Here is a 17489-nt window from a genome sequence, read left to right as displayed (position 1 = left end):
GAGATGAAGCTATGAATGATACCAACTCTTTACTTTTTTTTGAGTTTATTTATTTTGAAAGAAAAAGAGAACAAGCTCAGGTGAGGGGCAGAGAGAGAGAGAGAATCCCAAGCAGGCCCCATGCTGTCAAGTGCAGAGCCTGACTCACGGCTTGATTCCGGGAACCATGCGTGAGATCATGACCTGAGCTGAAATCAAGAGTCAGATGCTAACCAACTGAGCCACGCAGGGTCCCCTTTACTTTTTTTTTTTTTTTTTTAAGATTTCATTTTTAAGTAATCTCTACATCCAAAGTGGAGCTCAAACTTACAGCCCTGGGATCAAGAGTTGCACAGTCCACTGACTGAGCCACCCAGGCGCTCCCTCTATTGTTTTATTAACCCAATCCAGAAGTGAGACAGAAACTGAATACAGACATTCTCTTTTCTATTATTCAACTTAATTAGGGCTTTAACAGAAATTCTTAGACTAAACGAACCCTTTCATTTCTCCCCTAAAAATAATGTACCAGGCTGACTCCCTAAAAATGACTTCACGGCGGGTATCGCAGCACGTGGGGGTCTCTGAGAACAGCTCCGCTTCCGCCTTGCGCCCCGCGCCGCGCCCGCGCAGACGCACACAGAGACGCGGCGTGGAGCCGTTGCTGGTCCTGCACATGCTCTTTCGAGTTGTCACTCTCAATATCCTTGTTAAAAATAAAACACGCAGGACAGCCTTCGCCAGTGAGTTGTAAGGACCGAAACAAGCCTTCTCAAACCCAGGATTACTTCTCCCACCACAGGCCCGCCAGAGCTCGGAGGTTTTCGGCTTCCCGATCTGTACTGCCAAGGGACCCACCTGTCTGTAACACGGGGCTTACGGCGCCTCCAGCCCCGGCCCAACGGGGTCTCGTCCACCCTGTTTGCTACAATAGAAACATTTTATCTGCCTGGTCCGCGTAATGTTCTGGGCAGGCTTGAGCCAGGTTTTGACGGGCTCCCCTGTTGCTCTCCTCCAAAGCCTCGCTCAGAAACGCAACCAGACCTTCTCAAACCCTGCTTCCTGCTGCTGCTCATCACTGGCCTCTCCACCGGCTCCTTCAGGACCCACTGCTTGTATTTCACCTCTCGTTGACGACCTCTTGCTATCTCTTGGTCGCTCTGATGCGTCAGATCACATCCGGTTTCGCTCTGCAGGGAATTCTTTTTTCTTCGATTAGACTACAAGAGCCTCGTGAGCAAAGCTCGCTCGCTCTCTCCCTCTCTCTTTTTCAGTGTAGCCACAGGACTTTGGAAAACATTTACCACAAAATAGAGACTTACTATTCAGTCCTTAACAAAATTTACATGTTAAAACCATCTTATTATTTTTTAAGTTATAATACCCTTAAATCAGACCTTTGATCTAAAAGAAAAGCTTAGGGGCACTTGGTTCAGTAGGTGGAGCATGCACCTCTTGATCTTGGGGTTGTGGGTTCAAGTCCCACGTTGGGTATAGAGTTTACTTAAAAATAAAATATGAAAAAAAATAAAAGTTTAAACACTTAGGAGTTATTTCATACATCATAACTTCGGGGGCACCTGGGTGGCTCAGTCAGTTAAGCTTCTGATTCCGGCTCAGGTCGTGATCTCGCTGTTGGTGGGATCGAGTCCCGCATGGCCCTCTGTGCTGACACCTCAGAGCCTGGAGCCTGCTTCGGATTCTTTGTCTCCTTCTCTCTCTGTGCCTCTCTCTCTCAAAATTATAACTAAACAAAGTAAAAATAAAACATGGTAACTTCGTTGTAGTAGACCCATCCTTTATCATATCCATAGACCAAAGCGGTCAAATTTATGACAAGGTACTCTCATTCAACCTATATATTTCATATATATTTCGGTCAAGGGCAAATGAAGAGCACAGGGGAAGTAACTTCAAACACAGCCATAGAGGAGATGCTTCACTTAGCTTCACGAATTATGATGTTAAAAAGTTGGTGCCAATAAATACATTAGACTCACCCAACCAGTAATGCTTCCCAGTATTAACATGTAATAAATATCAGTATAAATGCATGCATGTGTACATCTGTAAGTGTAATCCACACCCAAAATTAACTTAAAAAATAAGCCCCTAACAAATAAACAGCTGAAGTAAAATAGATACATAGTAACTATTCTTTAGTAGAGGCTTTTCTCAATGTTGAGAAAACAAAAACCTTGGAAAGACAAGAAAGCTTCCAAAAAATACTCAGAAAGCCAACTGGCAAACTGGGACTGGACCCCAGCCCTGAAGATCAAAGGAAAATCTTCCTCAGGCAGAAGCTGGTCGGTGCTGGGGGTAGAGACTTAGTTTTATTCTGGAATTTTAAATTGTTGACGCAGTCAACAGTTCAGCATCTTTTCCATGCAATTTTTGCTTTTCCTCTGAGTTGGTTTTCTTCCTCTTCCCACTAAAACATCTTCTGTAAGAATTTAGGGCCTTAAACTCTAACTGGCACTCAAGGGTATTAAATACAATTATACATTTTAAAGACTGGTAATTTTACTTCCCCAGAACAATTACCATGCTTTCATTTAGATTTTTTTTTCTTTTGAAAAGCTCTTTCTGAACCATGTCAAAAGCCAAGATTCATTTCAGACTGTTTCAACTGTGAATAGTTTCAGCTATTTATAGGAGACGGTAACTTACTGAGGGCGGCAGCACATGAAAGTAACTGATGCGCCTACATTTAAGCAAACAAGTTCAGGGTAGAGGCCTCACCTAGCTAGGCTGGGTTAACAGGCCCTGAGGGCCTCCTACCATCCCTTTCCTATCACTGAACAGAAGATGTGGAAATTAGATTTTCCTAAAATGAAACCTCATCTGAAAACAACCTTGATGGGGCACCCGCTCAGTGGCTCAGTCGGTTAAGCCTTCCAACTTCGGCTCGGGTCATAATCTCAGGGTTCATGGGTTCCAGCCTCGAATTGGGCTCTGTGCTGAGAGCTGGGAGCCTGGAGCCTGGAGCCTGCTTCGGATTCTGCATCTCCGGCTCTCTCTGCCCCTCCCCCAATGGCACTCTGTCTCTCTCCCAAAAATAAATAAACATTAAAAAAAAAAAAAAAAAAGAAAACAACCTTGACTACATTTCAGAGGAGTTCCTTGTGACAAAAAGGAATGACCCACACAACATGAGGAAGCAAACAGGAAAGCTCCAACAAGAGCAAAATCTAGTTCTATTCTTATTCTTAGCTCATCAAAAAAAAAAAAAAAAGTGACATTCTATACGCCCATTGCATTTCTGGATTCTTAAATTAAAAAAATTTTTTTTCTATTTTAATTTTTTTTTTTTTTGAGAGAGAGGGGGATGGGAAGAAGGGGCAGAGAGAGAGGGGGAGAGAGAGAGAGAATCCTAAGCTCCACACTGTTAGCACAGATGCCAGGCTCGATCCCATGAACCGTGAGATCATGACCTGAGCTGAAACCAAGAGTTAGATGCTTAGCCGACTGAGCCGCCCAGGCTCCCCTTAAACAAATTTGGTAAAAGAGAAGAAAATGCCCATTTAACTTCTACTTTTGTTAAACAGGTTTGTGTGCTTTCTCTGAATTTATTCAGCAAATATTACCAGAGCACCCACTACATGCTACAATGGGGAGATAAAAGGTCGTACTTCTTACTTAGAAGTAATAATTATGTCTTATTATTGTATAATGCTATTTTTTTCTGAGAAACTAAAAATTCTTAGTTGAATGTTTCTTTCATCCTCACAACAAAAGTAAAGCTGAGGTAATGCACATTCATGTAGCATTGGTGTTTATAACACCTGGTTAGACTGGAAGTAGAGATCTGACTGACATAAGCTTGTCTCAGATCGTACAGATCTAAATCCAAGCCAGGGGGGAGCAAAGCTCACACAAGACATCCTGCTGGGTCAACCCACCCACTGCCTCGGACATTTAACTCCGTCTTCCAAGACCTCCTATAGCCAGCCCTGCTGCTTGGATATGTAGACAGAGGCTCCCTTCTAGACACTTCCTGGGAACACCTTCTGTAAGAACTTACATCCCAATAAAATGGGAATTAGCTAGGAAATAAACAATATTTAAATACACTGTTTTTACATGAGTTTTCCAAGTTCACTGACTGCATGCTTACAAGGGTTGAAAAGGGAAAGGTCTAACAAGCCCACCGTTATTAAATTGAAATCACATAAAGTTGCCATTTGTGTAGGTCAAAAATAGACGGATATTGGTAATTTTACATGGTTAACCTAACGTTCTTGGAATAGAACTGATAACTAGCCACGGCAAAAAAAAAAAAAAAGTATTCTTTAAAATGAAATTGTAGTGTAAGTACGGTTTTATTCCATGTTGATACTAAAATGTTTTTTCTCTGAAGACACCTCTAACATCACACAAGGAGTCTGCAGGCGGAAAGAATGCCCACTACACAGGGGCGCCTGGGTGGCTCAGTCGGTTAAGCGTCCGACTTCAGCTCAGGTCATGATCTCGAGGTTCGTGAGTTCAAGCCCCGCGTCAGGCTCTGTGCTGATGGCTCAGAGCCTGGAGCCTGTTTCAGATTCTGTGTCTCCCTCTCTCTCTGACCCTCCCCTGTTTATGCTCTGTCTCTCTCTGTCTCAAAAATAAATAAAGGTTAAAAAAAAAAAAAAAAAAAAAGAATGCCCACTACACAATATATTCACCATGCATACATTGTAAAGGCATCTGATTCGTAAAGGGAAGTTGCCTGCACTCGTAGGAGCTCAGTCAACAAAGTCATTGGTCACCTAGGGTGTGTGGAGGGCAATTTAACATATAAGGAAACTATGGTCTGAAACCCGTAAGTCGATTTGGCAAGTCAGAAAGAGCTGGGTCCAGGTCCTTCGTTCTCTGCTCTGGAATAACGGGTGGGGTTTTTGGTTTTTTTTTTTAAACTCTTCTTGCACCAAAACATCTATTCAAGATTTGACATCTTTGGCACCATCCCCTTGTTTGTACCATCTTATCTCCTATTTCCATCCTCCCTTCCTCAACCCTGAACATCCCATTCAACGTCAAGTGACTCCCTGGGTATACAGACGTCTACGCCACAGTGAAGCCAGAAGACGGGACCTGCTGTCATAACCCAACCCGCACGCCTTCCGTGGTTCATGGCCTCAGACACAAGGCTAACCTCCTCAGTGTTGTAACCAAGTCCACATTGCTATCATTCTGATTTTCCAGCAGCCTCCCCTTGTTGGCCCAGCTCCACCATTACATCCTCCAACAGGTATTCTGATGCCCTGAAGGAAAGAGCATCTCTGCCCTCTGCTCCCAAAAGAGAGCAGTGCGCCCGCTACGGATTCCTATGGACGTTTATCCTACCTCCTTTATTAGGTCAGCGCCTTCTCAAAGGCAAGGACCACACCTTATCCTTCTCTATATTCCCCATCGTGCCTACCATGGTAGGAACTTAAATGTTCGCTAAAGTTCCTCAAACCCTCTGAATCTCTACAGGAAAAAATACCAAGCGCACCATTTTGGAAGGAAGCAAGTGACCAAACTCGCCTGGGTATAGTCTAGCATAAAAGCACATGCATCTTTTTTTCCTACACGAGAGAATTTCTTTAAGCAAAATTGGGCAACATAAACTATTTTAAGTACACTCACAGAATTAGGTTTGTAAAAGAAAGCGGTCACGAATCCTTAATTTATCCTCTTTAGTTTCAAGGTCTGAGGGGCCTGAGAAGTCATTTAGTCCTACCCGAAATTTCGCAGACCAGCAAACCAAGTTCCAGAAATGCAAAGTGAGGAACCCTAGAAAATAGGAGGAAGACGCCCTCACTTCCAGCTGAGTGCTGCTCTTTTTCCCTACGTCAGGCACTATTAATCTGCTAATTAAAAAAATAAAATAAAATAAAACATAGCTGCAGACATCAAAAAAGAAGCATGTAAGGACTGGTATGTCTGTATACCCAGTGACTAGCTCAGGGCACAGCACAGTGCAGATGGTCAGGCTACAAATATTGCTTGAATGAACAAAGGAACACCTGAGGCCTTTGGAACAATAACTAAAATGGGCAGAATATTAAATATTTCAAAGCTCTAGTCAGAACATTAGTCTCCTAGGAGGAGCAGCAGAAGCCTGCAAAAAGAGGCTGGGGAAAAAAAAAACCCAAAACAACAGAATGAAGGTTTCAGAAGGAACATAACACACAAACCAAGCCCTATAAAAATAACTACACTGGGGCACCTGGGTGGCTCAGTCGGTTAAGCGCCTGACTCTTGGTTTCAGCTCAGGTCATGATCTCAAGGTTTGTGGGTTCGAGCCCCACGTCTCTTAGCGCGGAGCCTGCTTGAGATTCTCTCTCTCTCTCTTTCTCTGCTCCTACGACGACTTGCATGCTCTCTCTCTCAAAATAAATAAATAAATAAATAAATAAATAAACAAACAAACAAACAAACAAACCTAAAAAAAGTAACCACATTCACTCACAGCAAGATTTTGGCAATATAAAAGCTAATACAAAAGCGAATCAAGTCCTTGAAAAGCTATTTCTCCAAAGAAGACCTGTTAAGTGGCTAACAAGCACATGAAAAGTTGTTCAACACGATTAGTCATTAGGGAAACGCAAATCAGAACCACAGTGAACTGCCACTTCATGGCCACAAGGATGGCAATTTAAACACACACAAACACAAACACACACATACAGAAAATGACAAATGTTGGCAGGACGTGGGGGAATTGAACCCTCACGTGTTGCTGGCAAGAATATAAAATAGTGTAGATGCCATGGAGAATGATCTGGTGATTCCTTGATAGGTTACACTTAGAATTACTATCTTACTCAGGAATTTCACTCTTAGGTGCAGACCTCCAAAGAGTTAAAACAAGTGTTCAAACAAAAACTAGTAAACAAATGTTCATAGCAGCACTACTCACAACAGCCGAAAGGCAGTAACAATACAAATGTCTACAAACTGATAAATGGGTCAACAAATTGTGGTCTATCCAATGAAATATTATTCAGCCACTTAAAAAACAGATGGGGGCGCCTGGGTGGCGCAGTCGGTTGAGCGACCGACTTCAGCCAGGTCACGATCTCGCCGTCCGTGAGTTCGAGCCCCGCGTCGGGCTCTGGGCTGATGGCTCAGAGCCTGGAGCCTGTTTCCGATTCTGTGTCTCCCTCTCTCTCTGCCCCTCGCCCGTTCATGCTCTGTCTCTCTCTGTCCCAAAAATAAATAAACGTTGAAAAAAAAAAAAAAACAGATGAAGTATGGGACGCCTAGGTGGCTCAGTCAGTTGAGCATCCGGCTTCTGCTCTGGTCATGATCTTGTGGTCTGTAGGTTCGAGCCCTGCATCAGGCTCTGTGCTGACGGCTCAGAGCCTGGAGCCTGATTCTGTGTCTCCCTCTCTCTCTGCCCCTCCCCTGCTCACGCTCTGTGTCTTAAATAAATAAACAAACAAATAAATAAATAAATAAATAGGATGAGGTACCAATGCATGCTATCACATGGATGAATCTTGAAAGCATTGCTAAGTAAAAGAAGCCAGCCACAAAAGACCATATACTGTATGATTCCATTTATATGAAATATCCAGAACAGGGAAATCCATAAAGAAAGAAAGCAGATTAGTGGTTGCCAGGGGCTGGAGTAGGGAGGAAATGGGGAGGGACTGCTTAAAGGAATGGGGTTTCCTTTCAGGGTGATGTAAAAGTTCTGGAACTAGATAGTGGTGAAGGCTGCACAACATTGTGAATTTACTTTTTTCTTTTTTCACACATTAAATAAGTGCAGTTTACTGAATGTCAGTTATACTTCAGCAAAGGCATTTAAAAGAAAATAAAAGGGATGGGAAAAGATACACCAAGCCAATATTCACAACAGCAACGAGAAGATCACTTCTGGCTATGTTACATCAGGCAAAATAGATTTTAAGGCAAAATCCTCATTAATGGTGAAGATAACTACGTAATAGTAAAAGTTCAATTCCTATTAGACACTGTATTGTCTACCAATATAAACTTATAAATGCACATTGTTAGATATTAACATATAAAGTGGTAGGCACAAAGCCTCAGAATATTTTCTAGCTTAAAATACAAGGAGATAGAGGGACGCCTGGGTGGCTCAGTCAGTTAAACGTCCGACTTCGGCTCAGGTCATGATCTTGGGGTTCGTGGGTTCAAGGGTTCGAGCCTCACGTCAGACAGCTGGGGGCTTGGAGCCTGCTTCGGATTCTGTGTCTCCCTCTCTCCGCCCCTCCCCCACTCACACTCTCACTCTCTCAAAAAATAAACATTAAAAAATATACAAGGAGATATTGACAAAGCCCCCATTACAGTGGTATCTTTCGATATAGATCTTCCTCGACTTATGATAGGATTATATCCCAATGAACCCATATTGCGTTGAAAATATTTATGGGGCGCCTGGGTGGCGCAGTCGGTTAAGCGTCGGACTTCAGCCAGGTCACGATCTCGCGGTCCGTGAGTTCGAGCCCCGCCTCAGGCTCTGGGCTGATGGCTCAGAGCCTGGAGCCTGTTTCCGATTCTGTGTCTCCCTCTCTCTCTGCCCCTCCCCCGTTCATGCTCTGTCTCTCTCTGTCCCAAAAATAAATAAACGTTGAAAAAAAAATTTAGAAAATATTTTAAGCTAAAAATGCATTTAATACATGGAACCTACCAAACATAGCCGAGGCTACCTTAGAAGTACTCAGAACACTCATAGTAGCCTATAGTTGAGCAAAAATCCTCTAACACGAAGCCTACTTGATAATGAAATGCTAAGTATCTCACATAATGTACTGAACACTATGCTCAAAGAACAGAATGGCAGGATAGGGTTGTCGGTGGATGGATGTCTGTCCTCGGCTGCCGGCTGCCTGGGAGCTGGGTCTCACTGCCCAGCATCCGAGGGAGGACTGACCACAGGTCGCTAGCCCGGGACAAGATCCAAATTCCAAATACCAAGTATGGTTTCTACCGAATGTGTACCACTCCTGCACCATTGTCAAGTCTAAAAACCCTCAAGTCGGGGACCTCTTGTACCCCTCTCAGTTACTGACATGTTAAGTGGACACAAAGTTAGTGAGGAATAATTCAATTAATAAGGTTCATTCAGTGGATATCTGCAGATCTCTACAGAAAACATTTTTTTGATGTTTATTTATTTATTTTTGAGAGAGAGAGAGAGAGAGAGAGAGAGAGAGAGAGAGAGAGGGGCAGAGAGAGACGGAGACAATCCCAAGCAGGCTCTGCACTTTCAGCACAGAGCCTGACACGGGGCTCAAACTCCTGAACCGTGAGATCATGACCTGAGCCAAAATCAAAAGTCTGAGGCTTAATCGACTGAGCCACCCACATGCCACTCTACAGAAAACAAATTAAAGAAAACACATTCTTCTCAAACACATCGAACGTGCGTGTACTCGATGCCACCGATGTGTACACTTTAAAATGATAAACTTGATAATATATACGTATTTAGTACAATGTAGGAAATAAAGAGATTCAAGTCTTCACAGTGCTAGGATCTTTGGAAATATCCAGTCTGAAGATCTGCATTCATAAAGTGCTATCACCGCTCTCTCCAACAAGGGGGAATGTTCTGCCCTACACATTCCTTTACCACGAGTCCTGACCGCATGGATTATAAACCCAGCACCTACGTTCTTAAAATAGGTTTCAATATTAATGCTGCGAGTCTAGAATGGGGACAAGGGCGTTACTGAGAGGCGCAGCCTCACGGCGGCTCTCCACAGAGGCTACTTACTACTAGTGAGTCTACTCTAGTGATCCTGCTGTGCCAGTGTGGACAGAGGCTTTTCTGCAATGGCCAGCAGATGCACTCAACGACTCAAGGCGGGGCGTGCTGCGGTGTCTCACGGGCAGAGTGGCAGGGCCCGTCCGCAGAGCACGCAGGCAGCTAGGAAGCCACCAGCACCACGACCAGAAAGGGCAACGGAAACTGAAATGCAATGCTGCCCTTCGGCGAAGCAAAGAGCTCAAGTTCTGGGATGCTCCTAGGATTCCCTGGCACCTACCCCCGCATGGCCTCCATGCCCCTGGCGACTGTCCCGCAACTGTGAGATAAGGTGCACCTGAAGTTCTGTTTCAGAGGCTCCCCTGTTCTTAGCTCTGCTCCACCCAAGACTTTCGCCTCTCTCCCTTCAGGCTTCAAGGCTCCACTCTACCTCATGGGGTTAGTTATTTGAGATGATCGTTAGAATCAACACAGGGTGCCAACTACAGGCTCCTTAGGTGTCTGAGAACTTTGGAACCAGGGCCAGGTGTATCTTCAGCTCCTGATGAAGGCTTACTTGATCTGATTTTAATCAGTCTGGGCCATATGGCTGTTATCTAGATATGTCTGTGTGCCCAAGAATGAACTCAGAACTCAGCCTGGTGTACGTGGTCAGTCTCTAAATATCACTGAACGAATTAATGAACACTCGGCCCCTGCACCAAAGTAGGCAAAGGGGGACTGTCATAGAGTCTGACACACTCCAATCTTCTTAAAAGCATCTCTCGTCTTTCCAGCCTTCTCTAAATTATTACTAGCCAATATTACTCTAATTTTGCCTTCCCGATTTTTAGTAATGGAGAAAACGTGTTGCTTTTAGATTATTAGTGTCCAAAATTTTTAAAGAAAAGCTCATTTGAAACGCCGTTACCAAGGAACCTATCCAGTCACTTAAAAGTGGCTCTTATTGGTCTGGGCAAGAAAATACACAAGATTCCATACATACGCTGTCAAGTCTGGCAAGAAAGATTTGAGACAACTTCCGTCCTTCCCACCCAATCCCAAGTAAATAGGGCATTTGTTTGTATTTCCACATTGGCCTCATGAACGAAAATACCTCCTCCACCTAGAAAAACAATCTGTAACATTCAGACATGGAACTTTGAGGGCTAACTTTTTAGTGCATGCTAGAACCCTAAGTATGCAGTGCTTTAGAAAAATAAAGTAGAAAAGTATCTTTAATAAACATCTCTTCCGTGAGCATCTTTCTCAAGTTTACACTTACACCTGGCTTGGTGTTTCTGTATTTTTCAGAAATACAGATTAAAAGAAAAAATGTTCTCCATTAAAATTAGAGCCAGAAAGAACTTTCTTCCTACAGTCTTCCTGCAACAGACCTGAACGTTTGTTTTATTCTGCTGGGGGGCGGGGAGGGAGACACAAAAAATGACTTTCCTTTAAAGTTTTCTGTGTACCAACTATCCTGCCTGGCAAAGAGTTAAAGAGTTTTCTGAGGTTAGTTCCTGCGGTTAAAAAAAAAAAAAAAAAAAAAAGATGCTTAAATTTAGACTCCGTAAAACAATACTGGGAAACTTAAAAAGCCTTGGAGAAATACTGGACTTTACCGTATTGCCTTTTGTTAAATTGCATCATTTCGGCCACATTTTCTTCTCCTGTTTTAATCCCTTCCGGCCCGGATTCACTGCAGATCTACGCATTCCCACTTGATTCGGTTACCTGCTGGTGATCCGGACCTCGGAGGTGGGGGTGGGGACAAAAATCTACTGGTCACTCGCGCAGGACCCAAGCTTAACAGGTGGCTTTGGCTACCTCCTGTCAATATTAGCCTCCCACCCTCCTCTCCGCAGCGGTAAGGAGCAGAGCTCCCGGGAGTTCGAGGACCGCGGCAGCAAGGCAGGCGACGAGTCCTGGAACGACTCCGGGGAAGGGCCGTGGGGACAGGGGAAGGATATTAGGGACAACTCGTAACCGCTCTGCGCCCAAAGCTAAACACGTGCCTCGGACTACCTTGCGCCCCCCAAACAGGACATCCTCGGCGCCAAAAATAGCCGCGTTCTCCCCACCTCCCCAACTTAGGGCGCAACCGAATCCCTGAAATCCCAAAGGGAGGCACTGGGTTTCCCGTAGGTGAGGCCACCGGGTCGACTACGGTCCCTCGGATTGCGCGTCTTTCCTAACTTCCAGGAGGTTGGGCAAGCGAGGTGGAGGGGAGCAGCGCGCAAGAAGAGATCCACGCAAGCAGGGCACCGGCGGGGCAGCGTGGGAAGTACAGAGAACCGGGCCACAAGAAAAATGGGTCACCCTCGTCTATCTGAAACCCACCCGAGCCCAAGCCTCCCTCTACAGACTCCAAACGGCGCCCCGCTCACCGACGTGCCAGGCGAGGTCACCGGCTGCCAGGGCACCCTCCCGCCTCTCGGACCCAGTAGGGGATCGCACGGTCCGAACTCACCTGGAAGGAGCCTCCGCCCCGGGGACCGCAGGTGCCCACCCGGACCGCGACCCGGAGCCCTCGCGCCGCCCGCTCCCGGGTCAGCCCTCGCGCGCGCCTCGCCGACAGTCCCAGGCCGCCCGGCCGCGCGCTCCCGCCGCCGCCCGGCGCTCGCACCTCTGCCGCGCGCTCCCCACCGCACGCTCACAGGCCGGCCGCGCTCTCGCCGTCCCGCGCTTCCACCCGCGCCGCGCCCTCGCACCCCCGCCCCTCGCTCCCTCCTCCCCCACACGCCGCGCGCTCGCTCCTGCGCGCTGCACCGCCCCGCCGCACGCTCCCCGCCGGGGCTCAGCCCCCCAAAACACTCAGCGCGCGCCCGGGGCATTTAAAGGGACAGGCCCCCGCGCCGGAGCTGCCCCGCGGCCGCCTCTCGAAGGGGTCCTCGGTCGCCGCGCGAGGTCTGAATTTGGGGACCCTCCCCTCCCCCGGCGCCACCTTCGAGTTACACCCGCCGAGAAGAGCGTCTGCGTCTGGAGCTCCGACAGGGTCGTCGTCAGCTTTGAGAGGGCGTGTTACTCGATAGTAACTCCCAAGTACGGACTATTTATTACCCTTTGAGGAGCCATGTAACGCACACGTTATTTCAGGCAATCCTTAGTACGAGCCCCTGATTTCTGTGCCCCTTTTTGCACCGAGGGAAAACTGAGGTCCAGAGAGGCGAAGAAACTCCTCCCGCGGCTCCTGACCCCATTGCTGGGTGCTATTTTCTTCTCCGTGGCTGTGGAAATAACGACTGAGGTTAATAGCCGGTGGTGGAAGGCTTTCATTAAGTTGTTGAGAGCTAATGTGACCAGTGTTTCCACGGGGCGGCACAGCTCTCGAGGGAGGGAGAAAGCAAGAATTACGGGGCTTTATTAATTGTAGGGTTGGTTGTGCACCCAGCCGGCAGGCATTCTGAAACCCGTGTTCCGAAATGCTGTGTGTGTGTGTGTGTGTGTGTGTGTGTGTGTGTGTGTGTGCCCGCGCCCGCATCCCCATTTTACAGAAAACGGGGGAAGGAAGTGGCCGCACGGAATGACTGAGTCACGGCGGCGCTCAGGGCCGAGCCCCAATACCTTCGTCCTTAGCTCATTTCTTTGCCCTCCCCAGGAAGACGGACCTGATTAAAGGAGAGACACCTTTTTCACTAATAACACATTGGCCTCAACGAACTCCCTGCATCTTTAATTAATGTTTACAAAGCACTTTAATCTACCCAACATGCTGGTTAATTAGGCAAGTATTATTATCCGCCCCTTTCTGAACCCAATCCAGGAGGGAATCAATACTGCCGGTCCTTAATCCTTGATGAATAATGGGTCTAAGCTTTCTGCTGTTTATTTATTTATTTTTGAACATATTGTGTTAAATACTAATTCATTTAGCATGAATTGGCTTAGTAAAAATTAAATATTAAACACCCGCCAGTGAGAGGTAATATAGGTAACCCTTGTCTTTAAGGATTTCGGATAAAGAAAAAAGACATTTTGTCAAGTGCTTCCCAGAATTCTTTTTTTAAACATTTTTTTAACGTTTATTTATTTTTGAGAGAGAGAGAGAGAGAGAGAGAGAGAGAGAGAGAGAGGCAGCACAAGCAGGGGAGGGGCAGAGAGAGAGGGACACAGAATCTGAAGTAGGCTCCAGGCTCTGAGCTGTCAGCACAGAGCCCGACGACGTGGGGCTTGAACCCACAAACGGCGAGATCATGACCTGAGCCAAAGTCAGAAGCTAACTTACTGAGCCACCCAGGTGTCCCTTTTTTTCTTTTTATTATTGTGCTTTTTGCTTGGTTAAGTTTTCATGATATGTAAACTTATGTTTGGCTTACTTTTTTAAAGTTTACTTAAAATCTCCGATTTACACATTATCTTTTGTGTAGAAATTAAATTTTACTCTGTCTTTTCTTACAGATGAAGAAGAGATAAAAAGGAAGAAGCTGAAGGATGATGGGAGTAGGAAGGAAGAGAAGAAAAGAAGAAGGCAAAAACCAACCAACCGAACACCACTATCACCACCAAAAAAAAGAGGTGGGAAATGAACAGGGATGAAAGTTTCAAGCAGGTGGCTTTGGGGCCATGAGCCCAGCCCCTGGCCAGCGCACACCCCAGAGCTTTGTGGGAATTACAAACAGGTGGACCTTCCTCGAGCTGGTGCAGACCTACCCAGGGCCGCCACGTGACTACCTGAGCACAGACCGGCTTCCAGTCCCCGGTGCGTCCTTGCTAGGCACCTCTGTGCCCACGGAATGACACAAACGGACTAAACAACACAATGAGAGGTAAGAAGACAAGACATAGCTTAGAGGGGTAATTTAAAAAGAGTTATTCATGAAAGTACTTAGATGACGTCAAGGGAGAAAAAAGGAACAAAGAAACATCTGGTAAGTCTTTGTATCTCCTATTGTTATTACTTTAAAAGCCATGGAATTTATAAAATTTTACTTTATGTTCACTGGAGTTTTATATGTCTTCTGAGGCTGCTCTTTGTTAAGAGAATCCTGGCAATCCATGACCCCCAAACATTAGACAAATATTATTATGAACTTTGTGTCATGAAAATTTTTGAAGTAAACTAGAAAAATTAAGCTGAACGTACATTTTTGTTTTATAAAAATAATTACTGTGTAGCGTCCACTTGAGAAACTGCAATATCCGTGATGGCCACTAGAGGGGGCACACACGAAAGAAGAATGGGTAGTAATTTTCATGTTTTCTTTACTAAAAGCATATAGCATTTTAGAGCTGAAAGAGGAGATCCAGAAGAAATGATTTTACTTTATGCCGCTGCCACTCGGATGTGCAATTTTGAGCTGCTTTTCCTATTTGAGACTCAGCTCCTCATCTGTACAACGAGGCTACTAACACCTACCCTGGGGAAGGTGAAAATAAAATTATTATTAAATTTTTTTTAAATGTTTATTTTTGAGACAGAGTGTGAGCAATGGAGGTGCAGAGAGAGAGAGAGAGAGAGAGAGAGAGAGAGAGAGAGAGAGACAGACAGAATCTGAAGCAGGCTCCAGGCTCTGAGCCGTGAGCACAGAGCTTAATTCAGGGTTTGAACTCACAAACTGTGAGATCATGATCTGAGCCCAAGTGGGGCGTTCAACCAACTTAGCCACCTAGGCACCCTGAAAACAAAATTATTTTAACATTGACCTGAATAAACAGCAGATGAGAAGAGTTAAGAAATGGAGAAAAATATGATAAATTGCACCGTTTTTAATTGAAACATAGTTCAGGACTATAATAATTAAAAGTGTCAATAGAACAGTAACAGATGTTGAGTGATACAAATAATAGAATAGAATCAATAATCCAGAAAAGGATAGTGTTGGTATAGTGTTTACTGTGAGATGTGATGACAGAGTCATCTAAAATAAATTTAAAAAGGACAGATTCTCAATAAACAGGCTTTAGAAAACTAGTAATTTGAAATAATACTCACTGTAAGCCTTACCTTTCATTATGTGCTAAAACAAATTTCAGCTACATTAAAGAATTTTAAAACTAGGAGGAAATTTAGTCAGATATTTTTGTGATCTCAAGATGAGGGAAGAAAAGAAATGGAAAAATCATAGATGAAATGGCCATTAGACTAGATCACATAAAAAATTTTAAATCCTGACAACTAAAAATATTGTGAACAAAATTTGGAAAGAAAAAAACTCTATACAACTATGCATAACAAATCTGACAGTTAATATCATCCTCAATACAAGAATACCCATAAATTGACAAGAAAACTTAAAAAACTCAATGGGGAAATTACCACAAAAATAGTAATTGATTAACTCCCTCTCTCTGTGTGTATTATATTTTAAAGTGTTTGGACTAGCTAGTAATTGAAAAAGTAAAAATTTTAAATTGTATATAGTATCCCTATTAGAAAATAGTTTCTTAAGTTTTAATATTCAATAATGACAGGGGTGCAGTGAAATGGGAAATTTTATATACTATTAGTGGAAGCATAAATTAATATAACTTTACTGGAAAGCAATTTTATAAAATATTTCCCGGCTTCAAAAATGTTTATACACTTTGATCATATATTTCCGTATCTGTATGGAATTCTATAGAAGTAGTCAGAAACGAGCACAAAGATGTGTGCCTAAGGATATATACTGCTGTCTCCTTTTTATAACGTCACAAAATTGGAAACAACCAAATATCCAAAATTGGAGAGAAATAAAATATTAATAGCTTTTTAAATTGAGGGCTTTTTCTGGGGTGCTGCAGTGGCTCAGCTGGTTAAGCATCTGACTTTGGCTCAGGTCACGATCTCATGGTTTGTGAGTTTGAGCCCCGCATTAAGCTCTGCGTTGACAGCTCGGAGCCTGGAGCCTGCTTCGCATTCTGTGACTCCCTCTCTCTCTACCCCTCCCTCACTCATGCTCTGTCTCTCTCTCCTTCAAAAATAAAATAAACATTAAAAAAGAATTAAAAATAAAATAAAAATGAGGAATTTTTTGTGGCTACAAGAAAATATCTAAATATTGTTAAGGGGGGGAAGAACATTACAAAATTATATGTAAATTATTATTTCATGGAAATACATTTCCACCTACTTGGAAAATGCACGTATGTATGGAAAATTAGAAGGAAATCTGTCGAAATGATGGCAGTTACTGTTTCTGGCTCTGATTACATGATTCTTGTTTATGGTTCTGTTTATGTTCCAAATTTTCTGCTATGACTCTCTATTACTTTTATAAATCAACAAAAACTAATAAATATTATATTTCTGTATGAGACAGTAAATGCCAACGTGTATAGCATTGAGCCTGGCTTATATCAAACATTCAATATATACTTGATGGACAATGAGAGAAAGAGAAGAACGCTGTTATGCTGCCAGGAGATTTCTTAGTGAAGTTTCTTGATTTGAAAGAAGAAATAATTGGGGTGCCTGGCTCAGTCATTAGGCATCTGACTCCGGCTCAGGTCATGATCTCATGGTTCGTGAGTTGGAGCCTCACGTCGGGCTCTGTGCTGACAGCTCAGAGCCTGGAGCCTGCTTTGGATTCTGTGTCTCCCTTTCTCTCTGCCTCTCCCCTGCTCGTTCTCTGTCTCTCCCAAAAATAAATAAACGTTAAAAAATTTTTTTAAATAAAGAAAGAAGAAATCATTTAAAAAGTTAAAAAGGAAATATTTAATCTACTTCTACAGATGAAGAATTTATGACCTGGACGTTTTTTGGTGGCACATTTAGAGGAAAACTAGAAAAGATGATGGTGGAATGGTTCCATACTTCCTGAAAGCAAGTGGATGAGGTCTGTATTCCCGGGCAGTATTTTGAAGGAGAAACATGTAGAAGAAACAAATATGGAAG

The 17489-nt window shown here is 44.1% G+C and overlaps 1 protein-coding gene and 1 long non-coding RNA gene across 2 annotated transcripts in view; one reads left to right on the top strand and one right to left on the bottom strand.

The window, feature by feature from the left end:
• The window catches only part of PROSER2 (proline and serine rich 2), a 36031-nt gene extending 34436 nt beyond the window's left edge, over positions 1–1595 (bottom strand). Inside the window, 1 exon segment of the mRNA XM_045060862.1 lies at positions 1024–1595. The gene's annotated coding sequence lies outside the window, so the exon portion shown is untranslated.
• Positions 1596–12429: 10834 nt separating this feature from the next.
• The window catches only part of LOC109501318, a 72541-nt gene continuing 67481 nt past the window's right edge, over positions 12430–17489 (top strand). Inside the window, exons 1-2 of the long non-coding RNA XR_002743653.2 lie at positions 12430–12715; positions 14072–14439. This is a non-coding gene — a long non-coding RNA (uncharacterized LOC109501318). The remainder of the gene's footprint in view (positions 12716–14071; positions 14440–17489) is intronic.

The sequence above is a fragment of the Felis catus genome, chromosome B4 (assembly GCF_018350175.1).
Source record: "Felis catus isolate Fca126 chromosome B4, F.catus_Fca126_mat1.0, whole genome shotgun sequence".
NCBI classification, from domain to species: domain Eukaryota; kingdom Metazoa; phylum Chordata; class Mammalia; order Carnivora; family Felidae; genus Felis; species Felis catus.
The sequence above is the reverse complement of the archived record's forward strand: the minus strand, read 5'-3'. Positions and strand labels throughout refer to the sequence as shown.